Below are 19,081 nucleotides of genomic sequence, written 5' to 3'. Positions count from 1 at the left end.
CAGTGTCAGGAACGTGGTTCAAACTCTTCCTGAACACAGGAGAGAGTGAACCTGGTGAGCAGCAAAACACTCTCTTAATTGTTCTTTCAAACAAAGCAATTTAGTGCCTCGTTATTGACTGATCATTCTCAACGCAGGATATATGACTTTGAGGCATTTTAAACTGCTCCATTATTGCAAATATACATTTGTAGTTTTTCAAACCAAAGCAGATTGTTGAAAGTCGGTTAGTTAATGAGATGTGTTTCTTGGATGTTGGACAGCAACTAATGGCATGGATTTCACGGGAGCAATTACAGAATGTTGGTTTAACAATAATATCTGTACTTGGCAGTTTCAGTGTGGCAGGGTAGGAATGCTATAACTTCCTAACAGCACAGTGAGTCTCCCAACATCATTCACCGTGGTTCAGGATGATAGCTCACCACCGCCTCCTGAAGGATGGACAATAAATACTGGCCTCACCAGTGGGATCCACATCCCAAAGGTGTGGAAAATATAACCGGCAAATGAGCGAAAACCCTCTGGATTTCATTGTTCAGCAACAACGAGGGAACTCAGTCGGGTAGACAGTGGAGAAGGTTAAAGCAAGTCTCAGGGTAATGAGAATTCTGGCTGTTTCAATAGAGCAGGTCAGGAGAAACGATTTCAACCACCAGGGAGATTGGTAACCAGAGGACAAAGTTAAAGTTAATTGGCACAAAGAGCCAGAGGGGAGATAGAGAGAAACGTTTCCTTTTTCAGCAGCAAGGCGTGTGAGGTGGAAGCAGAGTTAATACTAATTTGCCGGAGGGAATTATAATTGAACTTGAGAAACAAGCGTTTGTCAGCCTGTCGGTTATGAGTGAGGGAATGAGATGAATTGCAAGGAACCAGCATGGGAATAATGGGCAGAAAGGCCTCGCTCTGGGCTGCAACGGACGGGCTGTGGAAACGTTAGATTGGCTTTACTTGCATCCACTAGAGTTTGGAACAGAAAGAGCTGGCTTGATGGAAAAACACAAGATCCTGACGCATCTTGACAGGGGTAGCGGGTATGATGGGGAGAAGATTGTGGACAATATAAAGCAAGGGTTCACCAATTAAACCTCAGGGGTCATCCATTTAGAGTCATAGAGTCAAGCAGCACATAAACAGACTCTTCGGCCCAACCAGTCCATGCTGTCCATAGCCTCAAACTAAACTAGTCCCACTTGCCTACTCCTGGCCCATATCCCTTCAAACCTTTCCTATTCATGTCCTTATCCAAATGCCATTCAAATGTTATAACTGTACCCACATCCACCACATCCTCAGGAAGATCATTTCACTCTCTGTGTAAAAAGGTCTCCTCTCATGTCTCTTCCTCAAATATTTCTCCTCTCGCCTTAAAAATATGCCCCTCATCCTGAAATCCCCTACCCTAGGAAAGGACACCTGCTGTTCACCTTATCTATGCCCCTCATAATTTTATAAACCTCTATAAGATTACCTCTCAACTTCTTACGCTCCAGGGAAAACATTCCTAGCTAACACAGCCTGTCTTTATGACTCAAGCTTTCCATTCCTGGCAACATCCTGGTAAATCTCTTCTGAACCCTTTCCAGCTTAATAATATCCTTCCTGTAACTGGGCAACCAGAACACCCCAACTCCTATCCTCAAAGGTCTGAGCAATGAAGGTAGAGATTGGGAGTAGTAAAGGGTTATTTTATTATCTTGCTGGGCCCAACATGTGCCTAGTTTCCCATTGAGAAGGTGGGGTTTAGCTGACTTCTTGAACCTCTGCAGTCCATGTGCTGTAGGCTGACCCACAATGCCCTGAGGAAGGGAATTCCTCAAACATTTGAACATTTTGAGGCTGTGGGAGCTGGATTGTTGATAAACAAGGTATTAGATGGGAATGTGGAATAATCACATCACCCACGAACATGTTGGATGGTGGGGTGGTTAGCTCAGTTGGCTGCATAGCTGATTTGCAATACAGCATGATGCCAACACTGTGGGTTCAATCCCTACACTAGTGCCCCTTGCCTGACTAGTGATGACCCTCAGGTTAAACTCACCACCAATCATCTATCTTGGGGAGAGCAGGAATGATGGCATGGGCTGATTGGCCTAATTCATGTGTTCGAATGAATGAATGATAGATTGACACATATATCTAGGGACATACAGTAAAAAAGGTTCTCTCGTCACAATCCTGTGCCATGTTGAGGTACAAAAGGATAAAAAGGAAGTATTTAAATAGAGTTCATCTTCATCAGCCGAGCTCCCAAACATCGACCTGCTCCAGGCCTACCTCAGCCAGGAGTTTGTAACATTCTATACATCAGTGTCAGCACTGTGATGATAAAAGATGCCATTCGATAAATTAACGTCAGTACTACAGTGGTAATGTGACTTCTGAATACCACTTTCAACTCCCTTCCTGACTTCCCAAAAGACTGAATGATGAAATTCGCATGGTGAGACTCCATTCCACATAAATCCTGCATCTTCTAACTCATTGGAAAATCTTCATTGGTTTTTTCTCCCTGATTGTATTTTTATTTTGAAAGGTTATTCCCAGAGGGAAATAGCATAGATGGAGTGGCCAAGTATCACTGACCATCTCTGATCCTGAATTATCGAGATGATTGTCTCTACTATGTTCTCAAATTGGTGGGAATTCTTAGAGTCTCATGAATTTCAATCAAAGATAATTAGAATTTCCAGCAAATGTCAAGTGAGAACAATGAGAATTATCTCCACTGCACTTTTAGAGACTAAGATTTGGGAGATTATTGTTGTCTGTTGCCTATTGTCTCTGAACAAACATTCCTTTAACCCTTGGAGTGCTGGTTTCTCTCCATTACACAAGTCAAATTGTCTATTCTTTACTTGTTCTTCCTCAGCTAAAGGCTTTGACTCATGCTGGGTGCTGTTTCAGAGATTCTAGTTACATCTATGCACTGAGCTCCCAGTCGCAATGCCGCCTGCCTGATAAGAGTCAGAGTCACACATCACCAGATTATAGTTCTACATATTTATTTGAAATCACAAACTCATTTCACCACAATCAGAAAGCTTGTGATTTCAAATAAACCAGTTGGACTATAACCTGGTGTTGTGCGACTTCTGACTTTGTCCACTCCCAGTCTAACATCATGTCTGAGCTGAGATAGAGAGTGTGGAGATTGATGACATGTTGGCTCAGTAGTTAGCACTGCTCCCCCAAGAGGGAACTGGATTCAATTCCACCCTCAGGCTACTGTCTGTATGGAGTTTGCACATTCTTCCCATGTCTGTATGGGTTTCCTCCAGGTTCGCACACACCAAAGATGTGCAGGTTAGGGTAGATGGCCATGGGAAATTGTCTGTAGTGTATAAGGATGTGCAGGCTAGGTGGGGAATGTCGGGTTATGGGAGAGGTTATTCAGGGGCTGCGTTTGTGTGGGATGCTCATTGTAGGGTTGGTGAAACTCGATGGGCCGAATGGTCCCTTTCCACACCACGCAGATGCTATGTCAGAACTAATTCTAATCCTGTTCACATCTGAATTTCACCTGGTTTCCTGGCCTTGTTCTGTGGAAAACTCTAGTGTCTGACTGAGTGGGCTGAATGGGCCTTAGCTCACAGTGGTGTGATCTTGCTGATGAGCTAGCAGTGACCAGGCAATACCTCACACAACGGGATTGTAAGTTCATTATATGGTGTATCAAAGAATACAGCATGAACTTCCATTGGGTCAACATACTAACTTATCCTTATGACATCCCATCGTACTTTGTAACCAAGGGATTACCCTTAAAGTCCAGTTGCTGGGGTCATGTTGACTATTGGTTCCCAGTAAAACAGCAACCCTCTCAGCCTTGCTGTACACCCCAGTCCAGTCCTTATTTCTACTCCTTATTTCTCAGGGGTGCAGATTTTAATGTTTTATAGCAAACCAGTGAGATTTTGGAAAGTTTCATTGGAACAAGAATGGTCCATTCAGCCCATCGAGCATGCCCCACCATTCAATATAATCATGGCTCATCAAACACTTCAACACCTTTTCCCCATTCCATCCCCTCTAACCCTGTACCCCTCTGGGAATCAGAAATCCATCAACCTCTACCTTCAACACACTGAGCTTCCCCAGCCCACTGCAATAGAAAATTCCAAAAATTCACAACCCGCTGAGTCAAATCTTTTCTCCTCACCTCGAACTTATGTGTGATCTCCCTTAGTTTCAAAATTAGCCCCCTGAGTTTGGATTCCCCAACCACGGGAGGCAAAACACTGCACCTGCGTCTCCCCTGTCCATCTCCTTGAGAAGTCATAGTGCTTAACTGAGATTGCCTCCTTCTTTGAAATCTAGAGAAAAGAATGTATCACCTTAAAGACGTAAGTTACCAGGGTTGGAGGATTTGAGCTATAGGGAGAGGTTGAACAGGCTGGGGCTGTTTTCCCTGGAGCATCGGAGGCTGAGGAGTGACCTTACAGAGGTTTATAAAATCATGAGGGGCATGGATAGGATAAATAGACAAAGTCTTTTCGCTGGGGTGGGGGAATCCAGAACTAGAGGACATAGGTTTAGGGTGAGAGGGGAAAGATATAAAAGGGACCTACGGGGCAACATTTCCACACAGAGGGTGGTGCGTGTATGGAATGAGCTGCCAGAGGAAGTGGTGGAGGCTGGTACAATCACAACATCTAAAAGGCATCTGGATGGGTATATGAATAGGAAGGGTTTGGAGGGATATGGGCCAAGTGCTGGCAAATGGGATTAGATTAGGTTAGGATATCTGGTCGGCATGGACGGGTTAGACTGAAGGGTCTGTTTCCATGCTGTACGTCTCTATGACTCTTTGACTCTGAATACAAGTTGATGCTGGTGTATCAATTTAGATAAGTACATGAATAAGAAATGTTTGCAGGATTATGGGCCAAGGCAGGTGGGACTAGTTTAGTTTGAGATTATGGTCAGTATGGGCTGGTTGGACCGAAGGGTCGGTTTCCATGCCTGTATGATTCTATGAAGCATTAGGCATGTGTCTCTCAAATTCATGCTCAGAGTTATCTTCTTAAACTCAATTTGGTCAATTATCAGAATCTAAAAGGCTTCATATTTAGAGGTTAGGAACTAGCATTGAAATCAGGGGACCTAATACAATCTGAAAGACATTCTAGGTCCCAAGTCATTAGAATGTAAAATAAAAACAAAAAGGTTTCAAAAATTCTCAGTGCCTGCTTTAAAATGAATTGTTTACCTTGAAATGTAAAACAGCACCAAATTGAAATTATTGCACCAAACTATTCAGAGGATAAGCCTCCTTCAGTGAGGCAAGAGGTGACTAAGACTCATACAGAAGCGACAGCAATATCTTGACCTATTATAAATTCATCATCATCCATGCAGCTAATTTTATCCCTTTGGAGAGGCTTAGCTTTGAGATTCTATTCTCATACTAGGGCTAGGATGGATCAGCAAAGTGATGTCTGTAATGTGGGAGCCTGTTGAGAAATCACTCTCCAAACATCAAAAGAGCATAATTACTCTCGAGAGCTGGTTGAATTTTCCTATGTTTGTGATCAATGATTCATATCACCAACAGTCTGGTTGGTAATTGGCATTCCCCAGAGTAGGGCATTGAGCTGGGCATCTTCATGCTAGATGCTGAGCTCGTAATTCTGCTCAATAATGTGGTCTATGTTGAGGAAACCAAACGTAGACTGGGTGAGGAAGCCTTCCCAGCAGACTTCAAGCTTCTGGTGGTCTATTGTATTAATTTGCCATTTTACTCTTATGATGACATCACTATCCTTGATCTGTTACCCTAACCTTAACCCTAACTCTAACCCTAACCCTAACTCTAACACAAAAACTAACTCTAACCCCAACTCTAAACCTAAACCTAACCCTAACACTATTTCTAAGCCTAAACCTAAACCTAACTCTCACCCTAACCCTAACACTAACTCTAATCCTAATGCTAACCCTAACACTAACCCTAGCCCTAACCCTAACTCTAGCCCTAACCCGAACACTAACCCTAACACTAACCCTAACCCTAATACTAACTCTAACACTAGCTCTAACCGTAAACCTAACCCTAACTCTAACCCTAACCCTAACACTAACACTAACACTAACTCTAACCCCAATCTAAACCTAACCCTAATCCTAACTCTAACCCTAACCCTAACACAAATTCTAACTCTAACCCTAACCCTAAACTCTCACCCTAACCCTAATACTAACTCCAACACTAACCCTAACCCTATCACCCTAACCCTAATACTAATTCTAACTCTAACCCTAACCCTAAACTCTCACCCTAACCCTAATACTAACTCTAACACTAACCCTAACCTTAACTTAAATTGGAGCTTCAGGAACAGAGTTGCATTGTTTTAATTAGACAATCCAGCCTACCATACGACACATTTTGTAATAAACTTGGTGCCTCATCTCATTTCCTATTCTTTGCATAGATTAGAATTAGTCTTATCTTTTGCTTTCAGACAGGAGGAAATCTCTTAAATATGTTCTTGCCCCATCACAATTCTCTTTGGATTTATACTGTAGAACAGAGGATAAATCAGGACAGAAAGAGGGAAAATGAAAAGGATAGTATTATAATCATGGGTGATTTTAATTTTTCATGTAGATTGGAAAAACTTCAAGTGACAAAGGCAAATGAAGTAACAGGGTGTACTCAGGACAGTTTACTTGAACAACATACTCTCGATATAACCAGGGATCCAGCTTTTTTGGAACTATTAATATGTAATGTAGCAGTTTTAATAAATGATCCCAGAGTAAAGGATTCTCAAGGAAATAATAATCATGATAAAACTTAGCATTCAGCTTGAGAGGGAGAAACTTGAGTCAGTAACAACTGTGTCAAACTTAAATACAGCTAATTCCTCAGGCGTAAGGTCAGGACTGGCTGCAGTTCATCGGGATATTAGATTAGATTACTTACAGTGTGGAAACAGGCCCTTCAGCCCAACAAGTTCCCACCAACCTGCCAAAGCGTATACCACCCAGACCCATACTCCCACATCCACCCCCTCACCCAACACCACAGGCAATTCACCCTGACCTGCACATTTTTGGACTGTGGGAGGAAACTGGAGCACCTAGAAGAAACCCATGCAGACACGGGGAGAACGTGCAAACTCCACACAGAGAGTCGCCTGAGGTGGGAATGGAACCCGGGTCTCTGGCGCTGTGAGGCAGCAGTGCTAACCACTGTGCCGCCCACATTATGACTTAAACTCAAACACAGTTCAGGAACAATGACAGATGGTTTTTTTTCTGAGTGAAGATATATTTCAGTGAGGAAGAAGGATTTTAGGAAGCTGATAAATTAACTCTGATTCACCAAGAAAATTAATGATAGTATCAAATTGGAAGAGACACATACAATATGACAAGGATTGGCGGTAAGACGAAGGATTGGGCAAGTTATAAAAACCAATGGAAAAAAACAAACTAACAAGGAAAAAAACAAACTATTGAGAGTAAACCAGCAAGTAATATCAAGGTGGACAGCATTTTTAAATATATAAAAATGAAGAGAGAGGTCAAAGTGAACAAACTCTCCTTAGAGAAAGAGTCTGGGAAATAATAAAGGAGAACCAGGAAGTGGCAGAGAAACTGAGAAAATACTTTGCATCATCCTTCACAGGAGAAGACACTAAGAACATTTCAAAATTGCTAAATAATCAAGGGCCAAAGGAGAGGGAGTGAACACAATAATCATCACTAGCAGGAGAGGGGATGGCCTGGTGGTATTATCGCTGGACTGTGAAGCCAGGAAATGTTCTGGGAACCCTGGAACAAATCCAGCAAATGGTGGAATTTGAATTCAATAAAAATCTGGAATTAAGAATCTAATGATGACCATGAATCCATTGTTGAAAAAGGCCATTTGGTTCACTAATGTCCTTTCGGGATGTGTAGTGATTGGAACCAGATGGATTTCATAGACTATGAATCCTTGATTGGGGTTCCTGTATCAATTAGGAAGCGTTGGCTGACCAATATAACCAGGGAATCCTCAATGAGAAAGTGGTTCATTTGAAAGCTATCGTCTGGCAACTCCCTGAGAGGCTGATCAAGGATCAACAGGACAGGGTTTACTGGAGACTGAGGTGGAACAGCCACTGCATAATAACCAGTGGCTTCATCTGGAGTCACAGATCATGGTGGGCCTCCTTTTAAGAGTAACTGAATTACTCTGCTGTACCACCCCAAAGCCCCAATAGTGTGCATTCAGTGAGAATTTGCTGTTTTACTGTGCCTGTGTGGGGTGCGTCCCTCGATGGAAAGAAAGGCCAGGCAATTGTATTTGCCACTGGCTCGTATTTTTTTCCTGGAATCTTCCGGCACTGGGCTGCTGCTCTGTCAGAGTTCCATTCGGGTTTTATGTTGTGTCACTCTTTCTACTGTGATTTAGTGCTTCTAGCATCATTACACTGATAGCACGTGGTGTACAAAAAAATGTATAAGCAGGGGATTTAGAATCTCCTCTGTTCAGGGACTGACACTGAGCTGGCTGGGCACAGCCGCTGTACTGAGCACGTGCAAATAAAGGGTGACTTGGTGATGGGATACAAGCCTCTGGCCAGTTTTTCAGGAAGGAAACTGCCATCCTTACCTGGTCTGGCCTATGTGTGAAATCAGTGACACGGTTGACTCTTAGCTGTGGAGTGCCACAGGGATCAGTGCAGGAGCCACAATTGTTTACAATCTATGTTAGTGACACAGATAAGGAAATGAAGGTACTATGGGCACGTTTGAGGATGACACATCATGTAGATTGGAAAGCTAGTGATAAAGATGATACAAAGAGTCTACAGAGTGATAGAGACAGATTAAGTAAGTGAGCAAAAAAACGTTGCACTTTGGCAGGAAGAACAGAGGAACTGAATATTATTGAAATAGTGGAGGACTGCAGAAAACTGCAGCATAAAGGGATTGGGGATGCTCATGTATAAATCAAAAAAAATCTAGTATCCAATTTGAGCAGGTAATGGGAAAGGCATGAATTGTTAAAATAGAGAGGTCTTTGTGAAACTATAGGTTGGAGGATCTGAGCTACACGGAGAGGCTGAACCGGCTGGGGCTGTTTTCCCTGGAGTGTTGGAGGCTGAGGGATGACCTTATAGAGGTTTATAAAATTATGAGGGGCATGGATAGGGTACATAGGCAAAGTCTTTTCCCTGGGGTCGGGGAGTCCAGACTAGAGGGCATAGGTTTAGAGTGAGAGGGGAAAGATATAAAAGAGACCTAAGGTGCAACTTTTTCACACAAAGAGTGATATGTGTATGGAATGAGCTGCTAGAGGAAGTGGTGGAGGCTAGTACAATTGCAAATTTTAAGAGGCATTTGGATGGGTATATGAATAGGAAGGGTTTGGAGGGATATGGACCAGGTGCTGGCTGGTGGGACTAGATTGGGTTGGGATATCTGGTCGGCATGGGCGGGTTGGACCGAGGGGTCTGTTTGCATGCTGTACATCTCTATGACTCTTTGACTCTGTGACCAATTGAACCATTTGACTCAATATTCTCCAACAGTGCAGGATCAGGGAAGGAGTTACCGAAGGAAAATGAAAACCATACAATAAGTAGACCATAAATGGCTCCTGAAAAATAAAATAAATGAAAATTCTTTGCCCATCGTGAATAGATCATTCATGTTTCTTTTAAAATCAGATCAGCCACAATTTTATTGAATGGGGGAGCAGGCTCGAAGGGCTGAGTGGCCTCCTCTGTTTCGGATGTTTCTATGCCAGACCAGTGAGCATTGTTGAATGTCTGGAAACCTATCTGGGTCACCAATGTGCTTCAGCAAAGGAGATCTGACTTCTGAGGAAGGGTCACTCGACCCGAAACGTTAACTCTGATTTCTCTCCACAGAGGCTGCCAGACCTGCTGAGCTTTTTCGGCAATTTCTGTTTTTATTTGTAAAGGAAATTTTCCATCCTTACTTGGTCTTCATGATAAAGGGCTTATGCCCAAAACATAGATTTTCCTGCTCCTCAGATGCTGCCTGACCTGCTGTGCTTTTCCAGTAACCCACTCTCAACTCTGATCTCCAGCATCTGCAGTCCTCACTTTCTCCTGGTCTGGCCTATAAGTGATTCCAGACCCACCAAAATGCAGTTGACTCTTAACTCCTAAATGCCCTCTGACTAATTGGAGTCATAGAGTCATAGAGATGTACAGCATGGAAACAGACCCTTGGGTCCAACCTGTCCATGCCGACCAGATATCCCAACCCAATCTAGCCCCACCAGCCAGCACCTGGTCCATATCCCTCCAAATGCTTCCTATTCATATACCCATCCAAATGCCTCTTAAATGTTGTGATTGTACCAGCCTCCACCACATCCTCTGGCAGCTCATTCCATACACGTACCACCCTCTGTGTGAAAAAGTTGCCCATTAGGTCTCTTTTATATCTTTCCCCTCTCACCCTAAGCTTATGCCCTCTAGCACTGGACTCCCCGACCCCAGGGAAATTTATCCTATTTATCCTATCCATGCCCCTCATAATTTTGTAAACCTCTATAAGGTCACCCCTCAGTCTCCGACGCTCCAGGGAAAACAGCTCCAGCCTGTTCAGCCTCTCCCTGTAGCTCAAATCCTCCAAACCTGGCAACATCCTTGTAAATCTTTTCTGAACCTTTTCAAGTTTCACAACATCTTTCCAATAGGAAGGAGACCAGAATTGCACGCAATATTCCAACAGTGGCCTAACCAATGTCCTGTACAGCCGCAACATGACCTCCCAACTCCTGTATTCAATACTCTGATCAATAAAGGAAAGCATACCAAACGCCTTCTTCACTATCCTGTCTACCTGCGACTCCACTTTCAAGGAGCTATGAACCTGCACTCCAAGGTCTCTTTGTTCAGCAACACTCCCTAGGACCTTATCATTAAGTGTATAAGTCCTGCTAAGATTTGCTTTCCCAAAATACAGCACCTCACATTTATCTGAATTAAATGCCATCTGCCACTTCTCAGCCCATTGGCCCATCTGGTCCAGATCCTGTTAGATGTAGAAAATTGGATTAGTAATTTAAAAACATCTCTCCTAAAACCTTGGCAAAGATTAGAGCTTTTAAAAACCTATTTTATACCTAGATTGCATTATTATTTAATATTATCAGAATCCTGAATTAACTATCTGAGCAAATTAGATAACATAATTAAGAATGCCGCAAAAGAAATATTCCACCTTCCGCAGTCGATCACGGATGGCGTATTATATGCTAGATATCGTGACGGAGGCCTTGCTTTAAATAGATTGGCGACCTTCATCCCAATTTCAATCATGAGAAAATCCGGGATGCTCCACAGATCCTCAGATGAAATTTTACATGCCTCATTTCATTTTGAGGGTGAAAGTGTAGCGGAGAAGATGCATAAATTGAGCAAATTAAAAAAGTTGGAAGTGATTTGGAACCCGAATATTAATCGACAATTGGGAGAAAATGGTACTATCGGAGAAGACAGCGATGAGGAGTTGGAAGAGTTTAGTCATACTAACTATGGAAACTGGAGATCAACAGAAGTTGATAGATGGATAGCCCTCCCATGTCAAGGAGCTGGTGCTCATTACTACAAAAACGATAGTATTTCGAACGACGAAGAGGTAACCCTCTTCGCTGTCCACTACACCTCCAATTTTGGTCTCATCTGCAAACTTACTAACTGTTCCTCTTATGCTCGCACCCAAATCATTTATGTAAATGACAAAAAGTAGAGGGCCCAGCACCGATCCTTGTGGCACTCCACTGGTCACAGGCCTCCAGTCTGAAAAACAACCCTCCACCACCATCCTTTGTCTTCTAACTTTGAGCCAGTTCTGTATCCAAATGGCTAGTTCTCCCTGTATTCCATGAGATTTAACCTTGCTAATCAGTCTCCCATGGGGAACCTTGCCGAATGCCTTACTGAAGTCCATACAGATCATATTTACTGCTCTGCCCTTATCAATCTTCTTGGTTCCTTCTTCAAAAAACTCAAACAAGTTTGTGAGACATGATTTCCCACGCACAAAGCCATGTTGACTATCCCGAATCAGTCCTTGCCTTTCCAAATACATGTACATCCTGTCCCTCAGGATTCCCTCCAACAACTTGCCCACCACCGAGGTCAGGCTCACTGGTCTATAGTTCCTGGCTTGTCTTTACCACCCTTCTTAAACAGTGGCACCACGTTTGCCAACCTCCAGTCTTCCGGCACCTCACCTGTGACTATCGATGATACAAATATCTCAGCAAGAGGCCCAGCAATCACTTCCAAAGCTTCCCACAGAGTTCTAGGGTACACCTGATCAGGTCCTGGGGATTTATCGACTTTTAACCGTTTCAAGACATCCAGTGGTGGTGGAGGGTTGTTTTTCAGACTGGAGGCCTGTGACCAATGGAGTGCCACAAGGATCAGTGCTGGGCCCTCTACTTTTTGTCCTCCTCTGTAATCTGGACATTTGCAAGATGTCACCATCTATTTCCCTACAGTCTATATCTTCCATATCCTTTTCCACAGTAAATACTGATGCAAACTATTCATTTAGTATCTCCCCCATTTTCTGTGGCTCCACACAAAGACTGCCTTGCAGATCTTTGAGGGGCCCTATTCTGTCCCTAGTTACCCTTTTGTCCTTAATATATTTGTAAAACCCCTTTGGATTCTCCTTAATTCTATTTGCCAAAGCTATCTCATGTCCCCATTTTGCCCTCCTGATTTCCCTCTTAAGTATACTCCTACTTTCTTTATACTCTTCTAAGGATTCACTCAATCTATCCTGTCTATACCTGACATATGCTTGCTTCTTTTTCTTAACCCTCAATTTCTTTAGTCATCCAGCATTCCCTATACCTACCACAGCCTTCCCTTTCACCCTGACAGGAATATACTTTCTCTGGATTCTTGTTACCTCATTTCTGAAGGCTTCCCATTTTCCAGCCGTCCCTTTACCTGCAAATATCTGCCTCCAATCGGCTTTCGAAAGTTCTTGCCTAATACCGTCAAAATTGGCCTTTCTCCGATTTAGAACTTCAACTTTTAGATCTGGTCTATCCTTTTCCATCACTGTTTTAAAACGAATAAAATTATGATCGCTGACCCCAAAGTGCTCCCCCACTGACACCTCAGCCACCTGTCCTGCCTTATTTCCCAAGAAGGCTTTGCGCCTTCTCTAGTAGGGACTGGACAATAAATATTAGCCCAGCCAGTGATGGCCACAATCCTTGAAAAACATTTTAAAAAGTTAAAGTTGGCCCCTAATATTAATAAAGTTGTTATAGATCTGTAGGGGTTTGACCTGAGGGTCAGCACACCTCAAGTGAGGTTACAGGTTGGGATGGAGAGTCCTTCTTGTAATCTAAGATAGTGCAGAGGTTGAACCCACACTGTTGGCATCACTACGCATCATTAACCAGCCATCCAAGCTAACCAAGGTGAGATGTCTAAAACTAGGGGGCATGCAGTTCAGGTGAAAGGGGGTAAGATCAAAGGAGATAAGAAAAACAACTTTCTTACACAGAGAGAGGTAGCAGTCTCGAACAGGGATGGTGGTGGAGGCAGACACGACAGGGACATTTAAGAGACCTTTACATAAGTTCATGAATATGCAAGAAATGGAGGGATAAGGACCAAGGGCAGGCAGAAGGGATTCCTTTAATTTGGCGCCAGGTTCAGCACATTGTGGGTTGAAGGGCCTGTTCCTGTGTCATAGGTAGTGCCATAGAAACGTACAGCAATGAAACAGACTGTTCAGTCTAACTCCTCCATGCTGACCAGATATTCTAAATTAAGTGAGTCCCATTAGCCAGCATTTGGCCCATATCCCTCTAAATCCTTCCTATTCATATACCCATCCAGATGTCTTTTAAATGCTGTAATTGTACCAGCCTCCACCACTTCCTCTGGCAGCTCAAACACGCACCACCCTCTACGTGAAAAAGTTGCCTTTTAAATCTTTCCCCTCTCACCTTAAACCTATGCTCCTCTAGTTCTGGACTCTCCCACCCACAAGGAATCTGCAGCAGAGGTCTATGTTCCAACCAACCCCTGTCTGAGTTCACGAGTGACCCCATGCAATCCCTGAGATGGAGCCTGTTCTTTTAAGTGACTGACACAGTGCAGTGGAGGCAGTTACCAACACAGCTCTCACGGTAAATGCAAATGCAGCAAAAATAATCAGATTCCCGAGCCTGGAAGGATTGGCTTACTCCTTGTTTCTGCTACTGCTATTTCACGGTAGATTTGACAAGTGCAGTGGCTAAATGTGAATGTATCGATGGCTTTCTGAAGTAAAAGAAGATTAACTATTTGAAAGGCACAAAGCAGAGATGCAGAGAATGGATTGGAGCCAGATACAAAGTGGCCATTATTCAGGGTAAGCTGGAGTTTCTATCTCTCCTGTGGCCTGTGCGTAGAGACTTGGAATCTCAGCATTATACAACTTCAACCTGATTATAGAGAGAAAGCACAGAGTGCAGCAATTAATCTTTCAAGGACTGCGGAAACAAATCTGCGGCAGAATTTAAAGAGTAAATTTCACAAAATTACAGTTATTACCATCAATAATAAATGCTGCTTCTATAGTACTTATATTTGCTGCCCTTATAATGTAACATAGTGTGCAAGTTTCAATAAATAAAATTAAACAGCGGCTCTCTTGCCTAGTGAATATTAACAAGTTATAATAAAGTTCCAAAGTGGCCACTATTTTCTCCCTCGCCCCCATTCACTGAAGAAACGGATTATCTGATCCTCTTGGCTCTTTGTGAGACCTTGTTTTACACAGATCAGTTGCTAACTTCTTTTGACTATAACAATGACCACCCTTCAGAAAATAATCTCACTGGCTGTAAAGCAGTTTGTGAGTTCCCGAGGTTATGAAAGATACACAAGCTGCTTTCTTTGTCACCACTTATCCCGGAATTTTCAATCACAGGTTTTGCAAGACTTGGGAATTTACGCTGACCTGCTCCCATCCCACCCAATGTTATTCCACTGGGGTTTGGCCAATAACTCAGAATCCCCCATGTCAGATTTTAAGGGGTGTCACACTGCTAACTTACAGTCAACACTCATACATTTAACTTTACGGACAGGAAGCTACAATTCAGTCAGAAATTGTTCACCTGCCGTCCCAAAGAGTAATGTGAAACATTAGTTTTGGTGACAGTGTGATGCCAGGGCTCTAGGCTGAATAGATCAATTATTAGAAGACTGTATCAAAAAACACTTACATTGTCCAAATTGGGCACTTTGCCGATTGTGCAGTGCCCTGCAATCCTTAGAACACCTTATGCAATTTGATCAAATTCCACTTCCGGACAACACGTACCAAATAACCTTGACTATGTTAATAATTACACCAGAAACCAATTTAAGATTAGCAGTCAGGTTAGCAGAGGATTTCATTTGCATGTGCTATAAGCTTTATGTAAACACATTTTTCCCTTTTTATTCATTCCTGGCATAGGCCAGTATTTTTGCCCACCCCTAATTGCCCAGAAGGCAGGTAAGGGTCATTGCTGGGGGATTGGAGTCACTGTAGTGTCTGTAATGACATCATTCAGGTGGACGTGATAGAATCTGAGTTCCCTGATTGGAGGTGTTAACCTGGTCCAATCAGGGAGCCCTGGCTGACAGATTTAAATAGGAGGGTCAGAGGTTCTGTTCACTCTGAGAGCTGGCTCTGAGGGAGCTGGGTCAGGTTTAGGGACTCTCCCCATGTAGATAGCAGGGGACCTGGTGATGGGATACTGGCCTCTGCGGAGTTATTTCAGTCACATACAGGCTAGGCCAGGTCAGGACAGCAGATTTCCTTCACTAACTGACATTTGTGAATCAGAAAAACTTTTCCTGATGACTTTTCATGGTCATCATTATATTCTTAATTCCAGAAATTAATTGCTATGGCAGGATTTGAACCCAGAACCTGGGTCTCTAACGATAATACTCGTAGGACATTGTCTCCCCCTGACAGGAGCTGGTTCTTTGTTGGAAAAAGAAATTTGAGCAGGCCTTGTGCCTTTTTTACTGACGAAAATTTCATGCGAACTGCCAATCCTTGATGTGTTTCCCGTGGCAACAGCCTGACCAATCAGAGCCTGCCTGCCTGGTCTGAGTATAATCAGCTACTCCAACTGCCATTACAGCATCACCAATCCAATATGGCTCAACCAATCAGAACAATCTTTTCATCCTGTAGAAATTGCTGCTTGCTTTCTGAGTTTGGTTTTCTTGCATTCGTGTCCTGAAAAGTCAAAATAAAAAGCTTTGACTTTGTGTCTTAGCAATGCGTAATGCAATGCTTCCTTAATAATATTTGGTACAATGTCCAATGCCATTTTGGTGAGTCTGATGAAATATAGAGTCATAGAATCATACAGTATGGAGACAGACCCTTTGGCCCAACCAATCCATGCTGACCATGAACCCAAACTAAACTAGTCTCACCTGCCTGCATTTGGCCCATATCTCCGCAAACATTTTTTTCATCCAAATGTCTTTGAAACATTGTAACTATACCTGCATCCACCACTTTCTCTGGGAGTTCATTCCACATGCTCAACACTCTCTGTGTAAAAAAGTTACCCCTCATACCTTTTTAAAAATCTTTCTCCTCTCACCTTAAAATGTTTCCTCCTGAGTATTGAAATCCTCCACTCTAGGGAAAAGACAGCTGCCATTCACCTTATCTGTAGTCCTCATGATTTTATAAACCTCTGGAAGGTGACCAATTAACCTCCTAGGCTCCAGTGGAAATAAATCCCAATCTATCCAACCTTTCCTTATAGCTCAAACCACCCTCTCCCCTAACCTATCACCTTCATCCCCTCCCCCACTCACCTATTGTACTCAATGCTACTTTTTCCCCACCCCCACCCTCCTCTCATTTATCTCTCCACCCTTCAGGCTCTCTGCCTGTATTCCTGATGAAGGGCTTTTGCCCGAAACGTCGATTTTACTGCTCTTCGGATGCTGCCTGAACTGCTGTGCTTTTCCAGCACCACTCTGGTTTCCAGCATCTGCAGTCATTGTTTTTACCTAGTTGATTCAAACCTTCCATTCCTGGCAACATCTTGATAAATCTTTTCTCAATCCTCTCCATCTTAATAATAACAGGGTGACCAGAACTGCACACAGTACTGCAGAAGAGGTCTCACCAACGTCCTGTACAACCTCAACATGACGCCCCAACTCCAATACTCAAAGATCTGAGCAACGAAGACTGGTGTTCTATATACCTTCTCAAACACCCTGTCCACATGTGATGTGAATTTCAAAGAGTTATGTACTTGAACCCTGGGTCTCCCTGTTGTACAAGTTTAATTGGAAAAGTTTCATGAGTTTGAAGGTAATGAGTCCATGTGTACCGAATCCTTTTGTAATAATGGGAATCACAGTGACTTGAGTCAGCAATGAATTAATTGTACTGGAAGCGACGCTGTTATTAAACATCTAAATCCTATTATTTCTTGCAAATAAATATCAGCTTTTTAATGGATTTAAGTATTGAGAAACCATCAGAGCATTTGATGAATTTAATAATCATGCAACCTTGAATATTCTCAAATGTAACCTTCTTGAATTTTATTTAACATTTTGTGTCAAGTCCTGAGGGGGCTGTCATCTAACTTCAAAGGGAGAGGACATGGTTTGATATTAAAGATGAGGATTATAAATAATACAGCATCACTGCTAGTTTTCTGCGAGTCTGCTACATGTGATGACTGATGATCAAATCCATGGATCTGACCCAGGATTGGATTAATAGCCCCAAGCTATGGAGAGGTGGATCAGTGAGCCAGAGACACCTCATAAGAAGGGAGAATTTCACTTTACATTTGAGTAATTTTACTAAAGACCGAAAGTTCATGTTCTAATTGCCCAAAAGGGCCTCAGATCGAGTGTCATTGACCCTCAAAGCAGCTGTGTGCAGAACTACCAAGGGTCAAAGAGTGGAAATGATTCTCAAACACACTTCTTGGATCAGCACAAATATACAATATGTAATATACCATGAGGATCTTGTAGTGTAAGGGGTTAGGTCTTAATCATTGACTCTCTCCCACTCTCAGGAGAAGTACAGGCTGATACAGCTACTGCAGGTTCTGTTACCCTCGGGGCAGGTGGTAGTCACATGAAGGGGTGGGTGGGGCATTGGTTTGGTAGCACACTCCTTTCACTGTTTTCACCTGGCTTCCATTTTTTTCCCTGATGGCAAGTCTCAAAGTGCTTGGCACCTTCCCGAGTGCTCCTCCTCCACTCGGGACAACCTTGGGTCAGTGATTTCCAGGTGTCTAGGAATGCCACATGGTAGGTGAGCCCCAGGTGGACAGAGGAAACGCGCTAGGGCCTCATTGGGAAAGTACAATATTCCCACAGCCACCTGGGAATCACTAAGTCTCAATATGTGGCATGTGTAAGGATTCTGGAGTTTAACGCAGATAGTGGTTTGGAAATGTTTTAAAATTCATTCATGGGATGTAGGTGTCATTGGCTGTCATTTAATGCCCAATCTTAATTGCCCAGAGGTCAGTTAAGATTCAATCCATTGCTGTGGGTCTGGAGTCATGCAGAGACAAGACTGAGTAAGGAGTATAGATTCCCCTCACAAAGGGAATCAGATGCGACTTATCCTGCAGAATTGACAAGATTTCATGGTCATCATTCCAGTCTTAATTCCAGTTATTTTTCCTAAATCCAAATTCCACCATCTACCATGGCGAGATTTGAGCACAGCTCCCCAGAGTGGACTCCTGGTGCATGGATCCACTCAAACGGAAGGTGATATGACAGTGTGAGCTGTGCTGCGATGCCTACAGGAAGCAAGACTTACTCTTCACAGCAAAAAGGATTTCTCATGACTAATGCCACGTCCTTGGCATATTACTGATGGCTCTAGTGCCAGAGTTGGCCCACAGAAGACAAGAGTAACAATAAAGGTTACAGATCCTTGGACTGTGACTGAATCCAGGGACTGATGGGTATGGTAAGCCAAGTCAGACAGTCCTTGCCCAACCTGTCTTATAAATGATCCACTACAGTACCTTTTATAACAGGACAATAACTCTTTTATTTTACTC

General features: G+C 43.0%; 1 protein-coding gene across 3 annotated transcripts in view; it reads right to left on the bottom strand.

Moving 5' to 3' along the window:
- The window catches only part of LOC140454651 (leucine-rich repeat and fibronectin type III domain-containing protein 1-like protein), a 238,908-nt gene that overhangs the window by 115,336 nt on the left and 104,491 nt on the right, over positions 1-19,081 (bottom strand). Inside the window, exon 1 of one of the 3 annotated variants that reach the window (XM_072549569.1) lies at positions 15,233-15,289. The exons of the other annotated variants lie outside the window; for them this stretch is intronic. The gene's annotated coding sequence lies outside the window, so the exon portion shown is untranslated. Of the gene's footprint in view, positions 1-15,232; positions 15,290-19,081 lie in introns of those variants that run through there. 3 annotated transcript variants of the gene reach the window in all.

This window comes from Chiloscyllium punctatum, chromosome 29 (genome assembly GCF_047496795.1).
Source record: "Chiloscyllium punctatum isolate Juve2018m chromosome 29, sChiPun1.3, whole genome shotgun sequence".
Taxonomy (NCBI): domain Eukaryota; kingdom Metazoa; phylum Chordata; class Chondrichthyes; order Orectolobiformes; family Hemiscylliidae; genus Chiloscyllium; species Chiloscyllium punctatum.
The sequence above is the reverse complement of the archived record's forward strand: the minus strand, read 5'-3'. Positions and strand labels throughout refer to the sequence as shown.